General features: G+C 35.9%; 1 long non-coding RNA gene across 2 annotated transcripts; it reads left to right on the top strand.

Annotated features, from left to right (window-relative positions):
- The first annotated feature begins 258 nt into the window (after window positions 1–258).
- LOC119865738 lies at window positions 259–20294 on the top strand. Of its 2 annotated transcripts, none has more exons than XR_005369187.1 (3): window positions 259–368; window positions 10735–10831; window positions 20238–20294. It is a non-coding gene; the product is annotated as an uncharacterized LOC119865738 (long non-coding RNA). The 2 variants fall into 2 exon arrangements; XR_005369188.1 differs by lacking the exon at window positions 20238–20294 and adding an exon at window positions 12140–12201.
- The last annotated feature ends 1283 nt before the right edge of the window (window positions 20295–21577 follow it).

Raw genomic sequence — 21577 nt, 5'->3', positions numbered from 1 at the left:
ATGACTCTGTGTACAACCCACTTAGCATGCCTTATCCCCTTATTGATTTAGTTTCTTCACGGTTACTCATCACCTTTGCTATAGGCCAAATGCCCCCTCAAATTGTCCATCTTGAAACCCTGCCCCCTGATATAATGGTATTATGAGATAAGGCCTCTGAGAAATAATTAAGATTAGATGAGGTCATGAGGGTAGATCCCTTACACATAGTGTTGGTGCCCTTATAAGAGTCAGGAGAGAGCTTGCTTCCTCTCTGCCCTAGGACATATAAAGATACAAGAAGTTGGCAGTCTGTCACCTGAAAGAGGGCTCTCACTGGAATCCAATCATGCTGATACCTTGTACTTGAACTTCCAGCTTCCAAAACTGTAAGAAACAAATTTCTATTGATTATAATAAACTCAGTGTATGGTACTTTTTTATAGCAGCTTGTGCTAAGACAACTTTCTTACACATTTAAGTTACTAAATCATTGTGTTTAATGTCTAGTTTCCCCTACTTGAATGTTAGCTTCATTGCATTGAGATTTTAAATGTTTTTTTCAAAGCTATATCCCCAGCACTTAGAACAATTCCTAGTGCCTAGGAGGCCCTCATGAATGAATATCTGATGAATGAAGGAACAAGTCCAGAAGGGTGTCAGATACAGTCTTGTTTAAGTCAGTAGCTAAAGAATATTATCAAAACACAGGTCTCTTCCATCTCTCTGGTGTGCCATCCTCAATATTGGCTTACTCCCAAAGTAAAAATGTCTTTCCCTTGGTTTTCTATTATCAAAAATTATAACAATATTTTCATGAACTCCCATAATGCTCCTCAGTGGTTTAGAGGAGATAATAAGTGGCCCCTTTTAAAAGCAGGAAAATATTCACAGAAGGCTGTCAGCAGATATCCTCATCGCTCACAGAGCAAACTTGATGACTTTAATGAGTGTTAAGGAAAAAGCAACTATTTCAAATATTTCTTTAAATATTAGAGAACCAGAATTTCTCCCTAAAATGGAGAAAAGGATCACGTTCTCAAGGGGTTAGTATTTGAATCAATGTGGTATTCCACTGGCAAAGAAGAAATTTTGAAAGGGTAGACAGCAGGTGAGCAAATAACTATGTGTGTCACATGGTCAGATCTGTGCTTCCATGCACTACTGATGTGAGTTTTCTTAGACTAAAGGTTTTAAAACAATTTCAAATAATACTGTCCTTAAAGATAAACAAAGAGAAAGGGAAAATAGACCTACATTCAAATAAAGTGAACAGGATCACTTCATGTGTATGCTGATTAAGGAACATCATTCAGCAACTAAAAGTGAACAAGGTGAGTTTTTATATCTACATCCATCTCTCTGGATGCTTTTGGAAAGAGTTTAAGTGGCAATGACCTAAATAAATCCATTTGTGAACTAAATCTATTCCAAGAATGTCCACTTAAATTTCAAAATGTGTGTAATATGTTCATGTTACAAAGATGAGTTGCCTTTTTACTTACATAAACTGTCCATTTTTGTTGGCTTTTCAAGAGTTCGAGTGGCCAAGATAAATTTTAAAAAATTAGTACTCTTATGGATGTGAAAAGTGATGTGTTGAAATATTTTATTGGTTTAAACTCAGTTGGGTAATCTTCTAGCTTTTTTTTAGTTGATAGCAGATGTGAAAATGAGGTTTATAAAAATGTCTTCTAGAAAATAAAACAGCACAATGAAATATTTGCTCAAATACACAAGTAAGAAATTGAATTTGGATTTTAAAAGGCTGAATTTTAAAGAAACTATTAACGTTAAATAATGCAGCTTAGTTGTAAAACTTTCAGTACCTAGTGATGATTATTTACTTCCTTAACCTTCTTCTGTTAATTGATTTCTATATATTTTACCTTACTATTGACCTCTACAAAAGAAGAAAAGTAGTTGCCACAAAAATGATAAAATGAAATTAGATCATTATGCCAAATGTAATATTTCTGATTTAATTCCCATAATGGCTAGAATGAAAGTGATTGATGGCTATGAATTTAAATTTTTAACTTCCATAGATAATTGAAAATTATGTCAAAGTTCTCTTTTAAGGAAATATTGAGTGCTCTCTCAGTCAAGAGTCAAGGCTCTCTCAGTAGCCTTTATATGCTTCTGACTAGAGTCTATAAGTGAAAGAAATTGCATGGAAACACACAATTAGGATTTTATTTGGAGTACTTAGATATTCACTCCTTTTACAATGATGTCTTCCTTTCTTTAGAAGCACCTTCAGACTGTTCCATGATGCCTCTTGAGTGCTATGTCTCTTGTCTATTTGCCTTTTCCCATGGCATCTATCACCTATATAATTTACTGATTTATCCTATTTATTTACTAAAAGCTGCAGTTAGATAGGTGATTTCTCTTTGTTAGGAAGCTATAGATATACCACAAATTTAGCAAACAAAACAATTAAGTGGTAATTAAGAATATTTCCAACATATCAATATAAATATAATTAATATAAAATAAGGAATATTTCCAACATATTAAATTAGCTAGTTTTTTGCAATACAAAGCCAGTAACATTTGTGTTTTATCAGCACTGTGATTTATGTAACAGGCTCCTCAAATAAATCAGATAGTAACAAATTTCTACATGGTATACTGTGTCCTGAGGATTTCCTGCTTGAAACATAGAGTACTTTTCTATTCATTGACTTACATACTGAGGAAATAAGATAAAGGCATATAAGTTAACAAAATATGTAGAAGGCCAAGATTTGAGGACTTTCTTGGGCAAGGAAAATGTGATAGTTGTGTTTTCACAGATGTGCTGACATCACCCCCTAGAACAGAGGAGTCCAGCCTATAGTCAAATTAAAATCTATCTCTGTGTGGGAAACTATCAAACAGCCTCTCCAAAAAGAGTAGTCCTCATTTGTGGCCATAATAACAATCATTAATTGTATACAGGTTTATGTTTGATGTAACTGAAAGATAAAAATCATAAGCTTTCTACCCATGATACAGGATAAATTGCCCTATTACACAAAGGGACATCACAGTCAAAAGCCTGAATCTAGAGATAACATAAAGTATTATTTCTCACAGAGAAAAGTTATTGCAGTAAGGAATGTACAAATCATGAGAACCTTAGAAAAGAATCCACTGGCCTCTTGACTGAGAGCTCAAAGAAAAGTAAAAAATGTGTCACTTTGGCACTTTTTAGTAAAATACATAGAGGCATTGAATGCAGGGACATCCTTAATGCCTTAATGCATGGACTTCACTGATAGTGTCAGGATTGGAGTGTCTATTCAACAGAATCTGAAAGCACATAATGCATTCACGCTTACACTTTTGGCTATACACTTCTATAAGTATAATAGAATTGTCTAGTACTTGCTTGCATTTAGCTATTCTGTTTAAGAAACCATCTAATTCATATCTATTTTTTCAAATACCTGTTATTTACAAATTTATTTACAAGTTATTTACAAGTATATATTACAAGTCTATTTACAAATGATAATTTTATCTGATTTATATTACTTCTATAGCAAAACACTTAAGATTGTAACATGTTTTCTGGGATATTAATTTCTAACTTTATAGAGAAACTCTCTATAACAAAGAAGAAAAAAAAAAGAGAAAGAGGAAGTAATTTTTAAAAGCTCTGTCTGGGCAGCCCAGGTATCTCAGCAGTTTAGCGCTGCCTTCAGCCCAGGGCTTGATCCTGGAGACCTGGGATCTTGTCCCACATCGGGCTCCCTGCATTGAGCCTGCTTCTCCCTCTGCTTGTGTCTCTGCCTCTCTCTCTCTCTCTCATGAATAAATAAATAAAATCTTAAAAAAAAAAAAAAGCTCTGTCTGCTGTGTGATATTTAGATGGGTTTTACTTTAAAAAAAAACACACTTTAATTTTGTCTCTAGGTAACTTCATTTCAGCCTTGAATACAAAAGGGTCCATATGTTTGGGGAGCCAACCATCAAGTAAATTTACCACACTTGGTCATACTGCATTCAGTCATTGAAAATGAAATAGAATTATCTTATGACAGATGGATAAGAATTGTTTTTTGTTTTTGTTTTTTTTATTCAGCTCACCATATAGAGCTTATAGAACTTTGGTACTCAAAATCATGAATTCATGCTAATATCTGAAATATAAGCATGCAACACCACCCTCAGAAAGTACAGCTCCTTATAAGTGTCCCTGGTAAAAATTTAAAAAATGGAAGAGTCAAACATATATATTATGATGTAAAACAAACAAAAGTGATACCATTTGTGGGCGAGCTGTGAAACAATCTCTCCATATAAAGTGACAATGACAATAGTCTTTGAAATGACTCTTGCAACAAGAGAAGGTACTAAGATCTCAGTTCTAATACATATTAGAATGTCACTGGAGATATTCAAGAATATTCTAGATAACTACTCAGCAGATATTTAAAAAAACTTATTCAAACATATTGAATAGGGCAGCCCCAGTGGTGCAGCGGTTCAGCGCCACCTGCAGCCTGGGGTGTGATCCTGGAAACCTGGGATCAAGTCCCACGTCGGGCTCCCTGCGTGGAGCTTGCTTCTCCCTCTGCCTGTGTCTCTGCCTCTCTCTCTCTCTCTCTCTCTGAATAAATAAATAAATAAGAACCTTAATAAAATAAAATTTAAAAAACATATTGAATAGCTGGATGTAGGGAATAAATGAACTTCAAAGTTTCTTTTTTTTTTTTCAAAGTTTCTATCTCTTGAGATACTATCATTTCATGACCATTCAATTTACCGATAATCTCTAATAATTACCACCTAAATTTGAATATACTGTTTTCTTCCAAGCAAATTTGTAAAACAAAACAGCAAAATCGAGGCAACTGAATACATAAGGTCCTAGTCTGTGAAAAATAAGCATGTGTATCTTTATCTCTTTGATGACTGTTGAGTTCCGCCAAGCCAGCTTCTGTTTCTGAATTTCCTCTGTGATGTTTTGGTCACAGAGTCAGTTGGTGACTCATCTCCTCATTCTTCTTGAAAAAGCAAAAGTGGTTTGTTGTGTACCATAAATTTTTCTTCTCTATTTTCTATAGGCCTTTTTATTTTAAACATACTAAGCTTTCATTTAATTAAAAAGTGATTTCTTAACCTGATCAAGAATATCAGGTCTCTTGTTCTTCAAAAATTCTCCCTAATAACCTGTGGATTTTTAATTTTTTTTTTTTTTTTGGACATGACTTGCTGAAGAGATTCTGAACATTTTTCTGGGGTCTTTTTATAATATATTTGAGAAATTCATGGAATATTAGAACTAGACAGCAGAATTCAGCTCAAATACCACACACATGAAGAACTCAATACCTAGAAAATTTAAGTGGCTTAGTTAAGCCAGTATCTAGCACAGGAACAGCTAGAACTCAGACTTCCTTATACCTCATATATACTCTTTGCAGGTCAGAGTATTGCCATGATACAATGCCAGTTGAACTTTTCAGAAGTAAGTACTTGAGGGGTGCCTGAGTGGGTCAGTCAGTTAAGCATCTGCCTTCCACTCAGGTCATGATCCTGGGATCCTGGGATTGAGCCCCGCATTGGGCTTCCCACTGAGCAAGGAGCCTGCTTCTCCCTCCCCCTCACTTTATGCCTCCCTGTGCTCGTGCTCACTTTCTCTCTCTCTCAAATAAATAATTTTTTAAAGTACTTGAATAGGGTATTCCCCTAGATCTATCATCTATAATTTTTTTATTAAATACCAAATATAGAGTTATTATTATTGTAAACAAATAATTGGTATCTTGTATGTGCAAATCATTGCAAGAGGGCTTAAGGATCTAAAATAAAATACTGTTTGAGTCCCTGTAAAGTAGGTGCCTAATACTTCAAGATAACCATTGAAGTGGGCATCCCGGGTTGCCTAGTGGTTTAGTGCCGCCTTCAGCCCAGGGCCTGATCCTGGAGACCTGGGATCAAGTCCCATATCAGGCTCCCTACATGGAGCCTGTTTCTCCCTCTGCCTGTGTCTCTGCCTCTCTCTCTCTCTGTATGTCTCATGAATAAACAAATAAAATCTTAAAAAAAAAATAAGATAGCCATTGAAGCAATGTCATCATGCAATGCCTAATTGACTTATGCCTTTAATGACTCTTCATATTCAGAAGAGAAAAAAAACTCACAAAGTAGGGAGATCAAAATGAATTCCATGGAGAAATAGGACTTGAAATAGGTATAGGATTTTTTTCTTACTGTGAAATAGAATGCAGAAACATAAAAATGCACAGTTAAAAATTATAAAACAAATACCATGTAAACATCATCCTACCCATCTCAGAATTAACTTCTGTTTATTCCTTCAGCCCTTAGAGGAAACTTCTTTATTAAATATGATGGTAACCATATCCTTGCTTTGTTTTATAGTTTTGTTATTTAAGTATGAATCCCTAAACATTATAGTTTAGTTTTGCCTATTTTTGAATTTCATAAAATTGGAAACTGGCAGTATACATTCTTCTAAATCTGACTTCATTTGCTCAACATTGTGGTTTTAATATTCACTCTTGAGATCTATGGAACTTCCTCATTTACTTTCAGTGCTGTATTACATTGTATGATTATTAGTTAATCCATTCTTTCTTTGATGTGCTTTTGAGTGGTTTCCAGATTTCTGGCTTTTATGAACAATGCTACTTTGAACATTTTTGTGTTTGAATCCTGGCCCATATAATCACACTTAAGTATTTAATTGCTAGGTCATCATTTATGTGCATGGTTAACCTTACAAGATAATGCCAATTTTCTTTTTTTTTTTTTTTTTTTTTTTAGCAAGTAGCTCTAATAATGTTCTTTCTTACCTGCTGGGTAAACTTTTCTATGGTTCTACCTCCTTTTTGATGTTCAGTATTGCCAGATTCTTTAATTTTAAACAATCTGGTGAGTATGTAATGGTTTCTCATTGTGGTTTTCGTTTGTATTTCCCTGACTGCTAATAAAATACTTTTTCATATATTTAAAGGGCATTTGGATTCTTTTCTTTGTGAAACAGTTGTTCGGATATTTTGTCTGTATTTGTTTGAGTTGCCCATCATTTTTTTCTTATTTATTTGTAGTTCTTTAATCAACTTAAATTAAACATGTTTTGGATATACATACTGCAGATATGTTTTCAGGACCTATGGATTGCCTTTTCACTCCCTTAATGCAGTCTTTTGATAATGAGATGGTCTTAATTTTAATGTAGTCTTTTTACCAATCATTTCTATTCTGGTTAAAGTTTTTGGAAACATAGATTTCTATAGCCTGCAATGAAGGCATTCAGCTTGGTTAAATGGCATAGACACAATCAGGGAACTAGGAAAGCTCAAGTTATGCTTCCATAGAAAAATAGTGGAAGAAAAATCTGGGACAGGTCCTAAAGTCAAGTTAAAATATCTTAACCCTATATTCTTTGGCTATAGGAGTACTATGGACAAGTTCTAAACTGGGAAGATCTATGATCAAAGGATGCTTTCAAGAGATACACCCTAGAATACTAGAGTCCTAATTAGGAGGAAGAAACATCTGAGACAGGAAAACCAGCACATAGGGTTAGAAAAAGGCAGAAGATGCAGAGGCTGCTGGGATGGAACTGTTAAAGGCTTATTAAATAAGACAAGGCAATTGGAACTTAAATGTTTTAAGTTATTTAAACTTAACAGCAGAATTATTTGATCTATAACTATGAGGTCTGGAAACTTGGGCTCTACTACATTGGCGATATTTAGTCTAGGTAGACATAGGAAAGAAAGAAAAACATAAGCAAACACACAAAGGCATAAACAAATGAAATCACATGTAAAGAAGACAGATGGCATCAAGTCCAATAGCAAAGCAGATTAGATAGCTCCAGTGAAGCTAAAAATGGAGAGAATCCAAGATTTTAAAAAGATAAAGTTATGCTACAGTAAAAAAAGATTCTGAAATTCCAGTGGCTTAACACAACAAAAGTTTTCTTATTGCTCATATAAAATGTGCTGCAGGTGTTGGAGATAGCCCAGGGCAACCCTCTATGCAGTGACTCAGTGGTCTGATCTGCTTTGTACTTGCAGCCCTACCATCCTAACAAGAGGACTCTTCAATAATTCTCTCACCAGAAGAGAGTACTGGAGAGCCCCATCCTGACAATTAAACACTATTGCTCAAAAGTGACACAACCAATGGGTCTTGCTAACTAGAAGAGGACTAATAGTATCGTCCTCTGATGTGCACGAAGAGAAGAATTGTGGGTGAAAACTAGAGGAGAATTTAGATTACATGTGACAGACAAAAGGGAGCCATCCAGAACTTAGCAAGAAGAGTATGAAACCATGTGCAGCCACCATTCCACCAGCGGGCTGTTAAATGCCTCAGACACTAACATCTCCTCTTATTTAACCCTCAGAATAATCCTGTTGATGAGGCACCTGTGTGGCTTACCGGTTTAGCATCTGCCGTTGGCTCAGGTCTTGATCCCAGGGTCCTAGGATCAAGTCCCACATGAGACTCCCCACAAGGAGCCTGCCGTTCTCCCTCTGCCTATGTCTCTGCCTCTCTCTCTGTGTCTCTTAAGAATAAATAAATAAAATATTAAAAATATATATATCCTATTGATGTAGGAAAAGGTGTTATGGTTCGAAGCTGACAGCCAAGAAAGAATTATTGAGATGTCTTGGGTGAAAAAAAAAAAAAAAAAGGTGGTTTTATTAAAGCACTGAGACAGGATCTGTGAGCAAAAATTGCTGCACTAGAGTCATGAGGAGTGGCCCATTATAGACTTTCAAGTTGGGAGGGGGTTAAGGATAGCCTAATCCTCCCAGGTATTTTGGAAACAAGTTTTCCAGGATCCTGATGGGGCTAGCTATTGTTAGGAAAGGTCATCTGTTACTGTTTAGTAAAAACTCAGTCATGAGACCCTTCAGATATGTATCATTGGGTCATTTGCTTGGGGAATGATTGCCAACATGTATCTTGGGGGGTGGGGGGGTGGGGGTTGGAGGGTAGAGATAAAGAAAGTTCCAAAGGAATTTTTGTATGTTAACTTAGACTTACAGGATCCTGGAGGTTGGGCCAAGATTGCCTTTTGCCCTTAGCAACGTGTCAACATTGAGGCAGGTGAGTCTCTAGAGGAAGATTGTTCTGCCTGTTTCAGAATTTGTCAGTGGGCTGTAGATAGTAAAGAAATTTAACAATTTTTCTTCTGCCTTTGTTTCCCACATCACTATGACTGAAACATTAGATCTTAACAAATAAAGGATCAGAAAAGTTGGGGGATATACCTAAGAGATCCCATGGCTAGTAAATGGAAGAACTAAGATTTCACTGGTCTTTCCAATCCTAAGTCTGTATTCTTTCAATAGCAGTATCCTATTACTTCCAAAAACATAAAGATTCAGTGGTAGGAGCATCAGGAAGGATAAAGGATATTTCAGGGAAGGCTGTGGAAGTTCTCTGCATGTGATGTGCTAAAGCTTTAGTAAAATTATGAAGAGCAGACAAAGAATGCTCACATATATGATTATTTATGGAAAACAATTTTTAAGAAAGATTTAGTATCTAAATCAATAGGAAAGGAAAGAGCAATGAAGAAATAGTGATAATATAAAGATTGTTTCTACTTGCTAGCCAATCTTGTTGGTACAGGGATGGCACACTATAAAAAGAAATGGAGGCTAGAAAAAAAAATACATGTTTGTAGAAAAAAATCATAAATTTGGTTTCAGATATTTGAGGGAAATAAAACATTTAAGTAATAAATATCTAAGGATATGAATCTGGATTTTTGGAGATAGATAGTGAAGCCGTTAATTTTAGCTTTTCTTTTTAACAGTATCTACATAAATAATCTTTTTAACAGACATTGTGACAATTTATAAAAATCACTGTAATTACATGCTTATTAAGTAGTTCCTAATTTTGCCAAAATATTCCTTGGGGGGGAAAATACTTTCCTAAGATCTTGAAATGAATCCTATCAATTCTCAATCTCTCCTAGAAAGGCTTCTATAGCTCCCATTATCTACAGAATAAAATCCAAACTTTTTAATATGGCATTTAACCTTCTAAAATCTAGTCATCCTACCTTGCCTTTGTGCACATCACTGCCCTATAAAAACCTGAGCTGGTCACACTGCCTTTCTCTCAGGTTGAATGTGCCATGCAGTAGATGAATGGGTAATCTGAGATTCTTTATTTTTCTCAAAATGATAAAACACAAATTTAGTTATAGTACTAGTTATTTAAGTATTTTGATTTTATCTTCATGGCTATAAACTATTGGCTATAAATGATAAATAGCATATAAGTATTTACAATCAGACAAATCCAGATTTACTGTATGTGAAGACACAGCTTTTAGGTAATGGTGACTCATTCAAACAGAACATTTGCTTATACATGTCAATGGGCATCACCCTTCTCTTCCCCCAGCTCAAAAGCAGAGAGTCAATTACTTTATTATCAGTTAAAACTTTTAATCAGAAGTTTTGGTCAACTGGAAGGTGTTCTGTTATGTGGGAAAACTATGGACTGTTTTACTCAAGACCATATATTTCTTCTATCTGTGCTTATTCTAAAAGCCAATTTTTCAATTTCTTGTAGGCATATGTATGAACCCTTTTGAATCAGCATGCACAGTGATAGGAGTTTTGGACATTTATTTCTTTGCTGTTGAATGATAGAAAGAGTGCCCTCTTTGCCTAAGAATATATTTGGTTCTATAACTGACAGTGAAGTTGAAGGATAAGTGAACAGTTCTCTCTTTTTTGTTAATTTTTCTAGAATATGAATCACTCAGTACTAATGTGTGATCTGCTGAAAGTGGTCATCTTCAGGCGATAATATTTGCTCCTGGGGTTGTACTTATCTGTTTTCTAAGGTAAGTCAACTTGCTAAACTTCCATTCTTTCATTTTAAATATTCACAAAGCCATACTCTTGGATGTCTGATAGAACTTTTAAACTCCACTTAATAGTCACTTAATTTCTGATGTTTTGTCTGAGACCTGCTCCAACTTGCCTAAAGAGTGACAACTCCATCTTTCAGTTGCTCAGGCCAAAAACCTTATGGTTGCCCTGACTCTTGGTTTTCATCAGAGTTTCACATCCAGTCTATCAGGAAATTCTGTGGCCTTTACCTTCAAAATAGGCCCACAATTTGAGCATTCTTAGATCTGGGTCGTTTTTTGGCTCTTACGTGGTCTTGCTTCTATCCTGCTTCCCTCACAGTCTGCTCTGAAATCCATAGCCAGAGTGACCCTTGCCACTCTATAAAACCTAAGTAAGATCTGTTATGCCTCACTCCCTGCGGTGACTCTCCATTTTACTCAAAGCAAAGCCCAAGAACCAAATCATGACCTACACAACTGACCTTTGATTTCCTCTCTCACCACTGTCTCCTCCTTTCTTCCCTTCAGTCACTTTGTTCTGGCTACATGCACCTCCTGGCTATCTGCTGAACATTCTAGGCACAGTATTCCTCAGGACCATTATACTCATTACTCCCTCTGCCTGGAATGTTCTTCCTCTAAATGAATGTATGACTTATGAGGGTGACATTAAGTATATGCAACTACAAATGTTTCATTAACTATGAAGTAACAAATAAAGATTATTATTATTATTTTCATAATAAATATCTATTGGCACTATTCCTAATTTCTTTAGAATGCATTTAATTTAACTGTATATTGGAATCTAACTAAAATAGCACTTATAATAAATAAATAGCTTTAATTATAACACTGGTGAAAGCACAGTCTTTGGGATATTTATCATTTAGATATGTGCTATTACTCTCGATAAGACAATTGCCATTTCTTTAGTATTCACTATAAGCCAGGCCTTGGATTTAAGGTGCATTATCTGATTTAATCCTCACCTCAATGCTGTGAGATAGGAAATATTGTTTCCCAATGTAACATCTGAGGAAAGATTAAGTAACATACTTAAAGCCATGGTCAGGAAATATGCTGGTACTTACATCTAGGACTGACTCCAAAGACTTACATAGTCCTCCTTACAGCTCACATCAGAAATAAAAAAAGCATTACTGTGCATTTGAACACATTTATCTGATTTATAATGCTCTTGAAAGTACTTGAACTATTTTGGATACCAAAGCAGTTTAAAGATGGGACAAAATGATTTCACACTAAAAATGCAATGGTTACCCTGTTTCCATTTAGCAGTCAAGCAAACATGGAACATTCCTGATGCATAGTACAACATCTAAAAACAAAGAGCCAAGGTAAGTTAAAAGTGCAATAGTGTAAAAGACGGAAACATCAAACATGTTTGAGAAGATCAGAAAGAGTTCATTTAAGGGTAAAGAATTCTAAAATGTTATAAACAAAACAAAACAAAACAAAACACAAAAGGGCCAGGTACTTCTTTTTTATTGTAAGAAATGAGCTCTGATAAACTTGGCCCTGTGATGGCAAATCCAACATATGGACCAGCTAAGGGCAGATCCATGCTGAAATGTTTCTAGTTACCAAGCAAACAAATGGCCACATTACAGTTCAGCAGAAGAGCTTTCCTCCATCCTTTCCCTTTGCCTGGCATGTGAAAAGACAAGCAGTAGCTTTAAAGCCAAATGGGAGATAGAAATGTGTAGCAATGCCATCTGTGCTTTTCTATTTTTGGTCAAGAGGAGGCATATGCTGATTGAGAAGATACCAACAGATACAGCTGTAAATAGTTACTCTAATTAGCGTGTGTTAGGACCAAAGAATAGAAATTGTCATCTGGCTCAAGGGCTGAGACCCTTTCAGATGAGGAAATGAGTTGTAAGTCTATTACCTCTTGCTGGGAAATACTGTTGACCACGACCCAATAACAAACATATCTACCCAGTTGTTTGAAGGCTTTTAGGAGTCATTAACTGAAAATGTTTTTGTAATTGATACGCATCTGCAAACCATAAGGTAGCCAAGACATAATGGTTATAAAGAAAGAATGGTCAAGTGCCAAAATGAAAGAGTATACCTTAAGAATCTGGACATTATTAATATAATGCATCTCTTGTCCTTTGGATGGCCAGGGAAAATACACTTCTCTATTCACCAAATATATATGTAAGTCTTAGCTAAAGTGTTTTTCATTTTTAAAAAATCTCTAGTGATAACAGAATATAAAAATTAATTACAGGGTCCTGGGTGATTCAGTCAGTTGAGTGTCTGCCTTTGGCTGGGGTTGTGATCCGGGGGTCCTGGGATCAAGTCCTGCGTCTGGCTCTCTGTTGAGCAAGAAGCCTGCTTCTCCCTCTCCTTCTGTCCCTGCTCTACTCATGCTCCTCTCTCTCAAAAATAAATATTAAAAAAATTGCAATCGTGCTTGTTTTCCTCCACAAAGAGAAAAAAAAAATGTTTATGCTGCTAGGGAAGAAAAAAAAAAAAGACCAAAGGATTAAAGTATTTAAGAGTTCTTACATTTTGATGAAAAGATATTTAACCTCTCTTGGCCATCAGACCTGTGTTTTCTCTCTCTCTCTCTCTCTCTTTTTTAAGTATATCAAAGACTTATTTTGGAATCTGGGAAGAACTCTTTTTAAAAGGAGGAAAGTTCTGTCTAGATGCCACAGGCACAGGTGAAATCTTCTGCTCCTCTCTTTCACTTATTCAAGAAGTATTGAAGAAGGACCTACTATGCACTGGGTGTTATTCTAGTCACTGCGAATAAAACAATGAACCAGACAGACTCTGTTCTCAAGGGGCTAACATTTCAGTGGAGGGAGGAAAGCTCATAAATGAAAAAGATTTTATACCATGATTAGATACAATAAATAAGAGTAAAATAAGAAAATATTAAGATTATGTAAAAGGAGGAAGAACCTATATATTATTCAAGGTGGGCAGGATTTTCTGTACTAATAAACAACCTCAAAGTCTTAATAGTGTGGAAAAAATTCTTTTTCTTTCACAGTACACTTCTACTATGGTTCAGTGAGGGGCTCAGTTCCATGTCCTCTCTCAGGGATGCAGGATGAAGGAAGCTTACTTGACTGCCACCAATAACAGTGACAGGGGTAAGGACACATGTGGCAAATTATATCCCAGCTTCTAGAGGCTGGAGGTAGGGAAGTGCAATCCTACTGCATGCCTGGCAGAAGGAGAACTAGGAATATCAGTTAAAGGCAATAATGCTTATCACAGTCTATTTTAATTAGCCTTATGGAAGAATGCTTCTCTGAAGTAATGGTATTTAAATGAAGATCTAAATGATGAGAAGCGAGTCATAAGTAGATCAGCAAAGAGTAAGTGCAAAGTTTCAGGAGGAAACACATTTGGTGTGCTGAAGGAAAAGAGAACAAGGATGCTGAGGCTGGAGCACAGCTAATCAGCACAATTAAGATTGGAAGAGGGACGCCAGGTGGTTCAATCAGCTGAGCATCTGACTCTTGGTTTTGGCTCAGGTCATAATCTCAGGGTTATGAGATCGAGCCCCACATCAGGCTCCCTGCAGTGGGGAGTCTGCTTGAGATTGTCTCTTCCCTCTCTCTTTACCCCTCCCCTTGCTCATGCATGCTCTCTCTTTCTCTCTCAAATGATAAATAAATCCCCCACCCCCCAAAAAAAGGAAGACTGGAAGATTTTAAGGCTACAATCAGAGAGGCAAGTAGTGACCACATCACATAGAAGCTTATAGGTAATAACAGTAAATGTATAGTTATTTTATGTATAATGATAGACCATTTATAATTTGATAAAACTAAAACTAAAGAGATCAAACAAATTCTTGATCCACAAAAGGACACACGGTTATATACTCTTTGAACTCTTCATATTGTGGTACTACTATTTCTTTACTACAAATTAACCAAAGTCATTGTGCTACATGATAATAATGTATATTCTTCCCACATATGTCACTACTTAGACATTTTCTTGAGAAGATATTCTCAAACGCATGCAGAGATTTACTAATGTGCTGCTTGTCATTAGGTTGCCTCATAAGATGAGACACACTCAGGCCTTTTAAACTATGCCAATGAAATGTTTAATAACATGGGAAAATTTTACACTCTTTATAAGCCAAAGTAATTAACTCTACATTTATTTATCTCATTTAAAGAATATTTCATTTTATGAGAATACACACACATATCCTGTTTTGTCGTTTCAAATTGGTATAATATCCTAGAAAGCAATTTGTTATTCAAAGACATAAAAATATACATAATCTTTGCATGGATTAACTATGCTTCTGAGAATTTGTCTTAAGGAAGTAATTAAGGATTTGTTTGAAAATTAAACTGTTAGAACGTTCATTGAACTATTGCTTATAAAAACAAAAAGGCCAAGTAAGTAATGTCCAACAATGTGGTATTTCTGAAAATCAATCGTGTATATCCACAAGATAATTTTATAAAGCTAGCAACTATGATGGTGCAGAACTATACCTATTGATGTAGGGATTATTATATTATATTATATTATATTATATTATACTCTTTAAAAGTACATAAAAAAATCCTATAAGATACATAATCTATTTTCCAAAAATATTTATTTGCAAATATACAAAAATGTTTTAAAGATCATACAGCAAGATATTAACAATGGTTATTTCTGGGGTACTGAGATTTTGCATATTTTACACTCTTTTTTATTGTATTTCTTATTTTTTGTAAATAAGCATTTATTCTATAATAAGAATCTCTGTTTTTAAGGAAATAAACATCCAGCACGTTAATAAACATTGTGCATAAGAGCACAATTTTGTAACAGTATTTAAAAGTATGTTTGTTATAAATTTCTGGTACTAACAACACAGGTACTACACACACACACACATACATACCACACACAAACACAAGAATATACAAACATGTTTTATTTATTTATTTTTTAAAGATTTTATTTATTCATTCGTTAGACACACAGAGAGAGAGACAGACAGAGAGAGAGAGAGAGAGAGGCAGACACAGGCAGAGGGAGAAGCAGACTCCATGCAGGGAGCCCTGCGTGGGACTCGATCCGGGTCTCCAGGATTAGGCCCTGGGCTGAAGGCGGCGCTAAACCGCTGAGCCACCCAGGGATCCCCACAAACATGTTTTAAATAATTGTGCTAATAGTAGGAAAGATATTTCTTATTTTTTCTTATTTTTTAAGATTTTTTTATTTATTTATGCATGAGAGACAGAGAGAGAGAGAGAGAGAGAGAGAGGCAGAGACACAGGCAGAGGGAGAAGCAGGCTCCATGCAGGGAGCGCGACATGGGACTCGATCCCAGGACTCCAGGATCCATGCCCTTGGCTGAAGGCAAGCTCTAAGCCAGGCGTCCGAGAAAGATTTTTCTTTTGTTTTGCTATACTTTAAAATTTTCCTGTAGTAATCATATATTACTCTCATGATAAGAATTTTTTTAAACAATAAGTCTTACTTCTCTGCTACTCCCATTTACTACCATGATTTTCACTGAAAATCTTTTACACAATGCAAGATTTAATTCTCCCACAAGCTACAACTCTATTTTGACTGTCTATGCTTATAGGGATTAATTTCAATACAGATGCTTTATTTATCTTTAAAAGATAATCTAGCTTTCTCTCATCATTATGTAATCACCTTTTGGCAACTGTACTTAAGTCTGATACCACAATGAAATTCTCACAATTCATTGATTTGGTAAACTCTAACTAGAGCATAAAAAGGAATAAATCTTGAAAACGCATTTGTCAAACTTGAAACTATGAGTTGACATGCATTTGTTAGAAACCTATTATATGATGAGATCTGTGAGATAAACTTTGGTTCAGTTTTCCTAGAGTTTATATTCTCTAATTTGAAAAACAGTTATAGAAAACAAAGGATATCATTGTATCTTCGAATACTAGCTTAGAGTACTATCCAATATCTGTTCTATTTGAGGAGAAACTCCCTTTTTTTCTATGAGTCTTGGCAGGAGGCAACGAGATCAGATCTCTCTCCTTAGACTCTGACAGGCAGCTATACTTGGATACTCATTGGATATTTTCACCCAAAACTTTGACATTGAACATCTGATGTATGTGTGTGCGTGCGTGTGTGTGTGTGTGTGTGTGAGAGAGAGAGAGGGAGACTGAGACAGAATGAGAGAGAGATTATGAGAGATTGAGAATTCACTAATGGTGATAGCATACAGTGTCCAGATACAACAGTGTCCAGCCATGATATTCTAACCCAACTGTCCTATAAGAGCCTGCCTATGAGTCCTACTGTCTAGTATCTTTTGCTTTTAACCTATGTATTTCAGCCTCGCTATCAAGATATGCTGATGATTCTGTGAGCTACCCAATATAGTTCCGCATAAATTAGCTAGAATCTGTTTCTGTTGATTGTAATCAACAACTTTAACTGATAGAACAGTATTAAATTATAGGCTCTTCAATGATACCAGTTAACATTTATTAAAGGCTTGATAGAATGTTTGGTTCTTTGCATTTACTATCATATTTAATCTTCCCCAGAAACCTATGAATAGATATTATTTGTATTTTGTCAAGGAAAATCTGAAGTTAAGATTGATTGTTTAACTTACCAAATATAGCTGACAACTGACGGAAATCGGATTTTAATCTAGGAAGTTCAACTTCAAAGACAAAGCACTTGACCACTACATACGAGCCACCTATCTTCTTATGTGGCTCAGGTCATCCACATTGGTGCCAATCTGAGAAGTGGGTCAAGGAGATCTCGGGTCAAGCACTAAGCAAAGATTCCATTCAGAGGAGAGAAAAATTTCTGAGGCGAGGTCCATGACATGTTCATGGGTCTTGGAGGCAGCCGGTGTCTATTAAAAAGAAGACTAACTTCATGCATAAAACCAGAGCTTGGAGAAATGTGAACAGCATGGTTCGAAAATGGTTGTCTTAATACAATGATAGAAAGCATCTGGAATGTGAAAATGGTATGAAAAAAAGGCCATTTAACTGACTAAAATCTAACTGAGCTCAAAATGTATAAAAGGTGCCATTTTTGGGTTTCGCATTACCATGACTTTGGCAGTAGTAAAAGACAACCAAAGTGCATGGGACTATTGGTCCTGATTATCATCATTGATAGACTTGCAAGTTCAGGGGAGGAGGGCAGGGGGTGGGGGTGACTGGGTGGCGGGCACTGAGGTGGGCACTTGACAGAATGAGCAATTCTGTATGTTGGCAAATTGAACACCAATAAAAAAAATTTATTATTAAAAAAAAAGACTTGCAAGTTCATAACATTACCTGTTCATCAAGTGAGGGCCAATCGACTAATGTTTATTACAGGCATAGAGCACAGAGAGCTAATAAATCCTTGGACCTCACCTACCCAGAAACCTCTGCCCACAAAGTCATTTAAAAGGGCTGGCTGGATGCCTTTAACAACTTTAAGCTTTGTTCTAATTATATTGCAGTTAATTGACTATTCCAGAGAATGTGTAGTTCATGGTCATTATTATCAATATTTACTGAAGTTTTCCCTCTGGACTTTCATTTTTTTTTTTCCCTCTGGACTTTCAAAGGAATAATGATGTACTCTCCAGAACACATTAAGAATAATCATTTTATTTTTTCTTCACATCTTATACACAGCTCTATCTAGATTTCTGTACTACTCCCTATTTTATATCCCTTTTAGAAAAGACATAATTATGGAAAACTATATGCAATTTAAAAAATGTCTTTATCACGTTGTAAGATGGCAATCTGTTCTATGTTTAATCATGTTCAAGGGAAAGCATCCACACAAAGGTCATAAACAAATGCCTAACAAGAAAAGGTTAGTTACGTAAGTAAGCAGAGCAGGCTTAAGGAGGAACTATGGCAAACGAGAGATTGCAAACCCAACAATAAAAAAAGGCAGTCATACACAGTTTTGGCTAATTGTTGTCATGTGGGAAGGTCAGCCTAGTTGTTACTAGTAATCTTCCGATTTTTCAAATGAAGCCAGAAATCCAGATTTTTATGTAAAATATTTGTTCTTTCAAAGATTAGCAGCTGATTAATAGTTTTTAATAATGTAATCTAAACAAAATATTGAGTTCTCTCTGAAAGTATACTATTAGTCATAAAGACATGCAATTGAGGAGGAGCACTAAACCGGAATATCAGGGAGGCAATATAAAATATTCGAGTAACTTTAAGTTTGGAGTCAAGTAGGTTTGTGTTTAAACTTCAGTCTTGACATTTAATTTCTATATTATCTCTGAGTTTGAGTATTCTCATCCATAGCACAAGCTTTGTACCGTCTGTGAAGATTAAGTACAAGAACATAAATATAAAATATCTATAATGTGTAATTTATAGAACATGATGAAAAGCTGTTTCTTGCTTCCTATGAGGAACAGATGAAAAATTTAAGAGTTAGAAATAGATGTAATTTGCCGTTAGCCCTCCTATAAAGTGACAATATTGGTGGGATTATGCATACTACTAATGATTTTTTTAAAAAAACTAATATCACTTAAGGACAGACTTTGAGTCTCCTCTCCTATCAAATGGCCTAAAAGGAGGCAATCTAGCATGCTATAAGAGCTCAGTTTTATGATCTCATCAGGCACCCAGGCTCTTTGCAGCCACCATTCTCCCACAGCTGGGGTATGACAGTTGTCCACAAAGTCCAAGACAGCAGCATCTGGATTCCAGAGAGGAGAGTCAGACAGAAGAGGGGCAAAAGGGGTACATTAGGGGACTCTTAAAGAAGGTTCCACAAAAGAGCCATAGGATAGTCAGCTTACATCTTATTGGCTGAAACCTAGCAAATGCCATTTTGCTGCAAGGAAGCCTGGGGTATGTAGTCTTTAGTTTGAATGGTCATATGCTAGGCTGAAATTTGTCACTATGGCCAAAGGAAAGATGAATTATTGTGGAGGGGAAACTGTAGTTTGTGCTTCAGAGATCCTTTTACCTAAGGAGGGTGAAGGTGTAACTTCACATCTTTCCATTCTTATCTTACAAGTTGTCCCCAATGCAAACAAACTGTTGTCTACTCCACATTTATGTTCTATTACCTTTCCTTCCTTTTGGAAGATGGGAATGGAAGGGACAACTGGACATGGGTGCCCATATTTGAATGCTTTCCCCAACTTGATTGTCCACATTCTGTTGTTTGTGGGAGTGCCTTATTACTTCTAGCAACATATTAAGATGTATAGTTAATGGAAAAAAGACTTCATTTTCTTTTAAAAATTACTTTTTGAATCAGCATCACTAGTTTTATCAGGTTTTATATGTTCTAAAATTCTCAAGTGGGTGAAAGAAATAGAAGCCTGGAGCACTGAGCATTTCTTTCCTCATAATTTACTGTTATTTCTCAATTATAGACTTTTAGATTAAGAAACTGTGGAAGGAGCCTCGGTGTCCAACGAAAGATGAATGGATAAAGAAGATGTGGTTTATGTATACAATGGAATATTACTCAGCTATTAGAAATGACAAATACCCACCATTTGCTTCAATGTGGATGGAACTGGAGGGTATTATGCTGAGTGAAGTAAGTCAGTCGGAGAAGGACAAACATTATATGTTCTCATTCATTTGGGGAATATAAATAATAGTGAAAGGGAATATAAGGGAAGGGGGAAGAAATGTGTGAGAAATATCAGAAAGGGAGACAGAACGTAAAGACTGCTAACTCTGGGAAACGAACTAGGGGTGTTGGAAGGGGAGGAGGGCGGGGGGTGGGAGTGAATGTGTGACGGGCACTGGGGGTTATTCTGTATGTTAGTAAATTGAACACCAATAAAAAAAAAAAAGAAACAAATCATCTGACACAACATAGGAATTCAATACATGTATGATGAACGACTGTGAAGAGGGGAGAAGGGAAATAAGAAGGAAAAAAAGAAAAATAGATGACAGAGAAAACAGAAAAGAAGAAAGACCTCTAGCAATAAAATACTCTCTTCTTTGACTCCCCTAAAATCCAAAGATCAGGAAACCTTCTCCATCATGAAGCAGGAATTCAGCAGCTAGTTATTGCTGAGCTCTTTCTCAGATGGAGCAAAAATCTACATTCATACACTTTGCACTTGCACGTGTCCTATGTGCCCTTTCCAGAACCAGAAGTTTAATTTCCACATCAGGATATATTCATTTTAGGCAAGTACTTTCTGACTAGAGCAAGGATTGCTTCATCAGTATGTATCTGCTTTTTAAGTGGTGATAATGTTTATGCATCTTACAAATAGAGACAGTAATGTGCACAAGTCGCTGAGCAAGGCTCAGAGGACAAAAATGGGTCACAGGAAAGCTCCTCACCTCCTTTGAACTCACGTAGTAGGTGAAGAGTTAGGTTACAAAAACATAGCAATAGGTTAGTGTATGCAAAGATCTAAAAAAGAAAGTAAACGCAAACAACATAATTTTGGTTAAGGGGCTCATAAGGTTGAAATTCTTCACTCCAACATCAGGTCAGTGTTTGTATCTTAATCGCTGTTCTCCAAACCTCTCATGCCTGCAAAATCAGGTCAGAGATTTCTATCATGCCCTCTTCAGCATGCACTCATATTGTCAGCGCAGGATGTAGGAAAGTGCATTTGGAGAAACTATTCCAGGAAGAGGCATGAATGTAATGTACACTCAGGCATTTGTTCTAACAAAAGAAGCCAACATTGGAAACTACGCTTTTTTTACATGCAGGATGGCTAAGAGTAAATCACAA

The sequence above is a fragment of the Canis lupus genome, chromosome 14 (genome assembly GCF_011100685.1).
Source record: "Canis lupus familiaris isolate Mischka breed German Shepherd chromosome 14, alternate assembly UU_Cfam_GSD_1.0, whole genome shotgun sequence".
Taxonomy (NCBI): Eukaryota; Metazoa; Chordata; class Mammalia; order Carnivora; family Canidae; genus Canis; species Canis lupus.
This window is presented reverse-complemented; position numbering and strand designations above follow the sequence as displayed.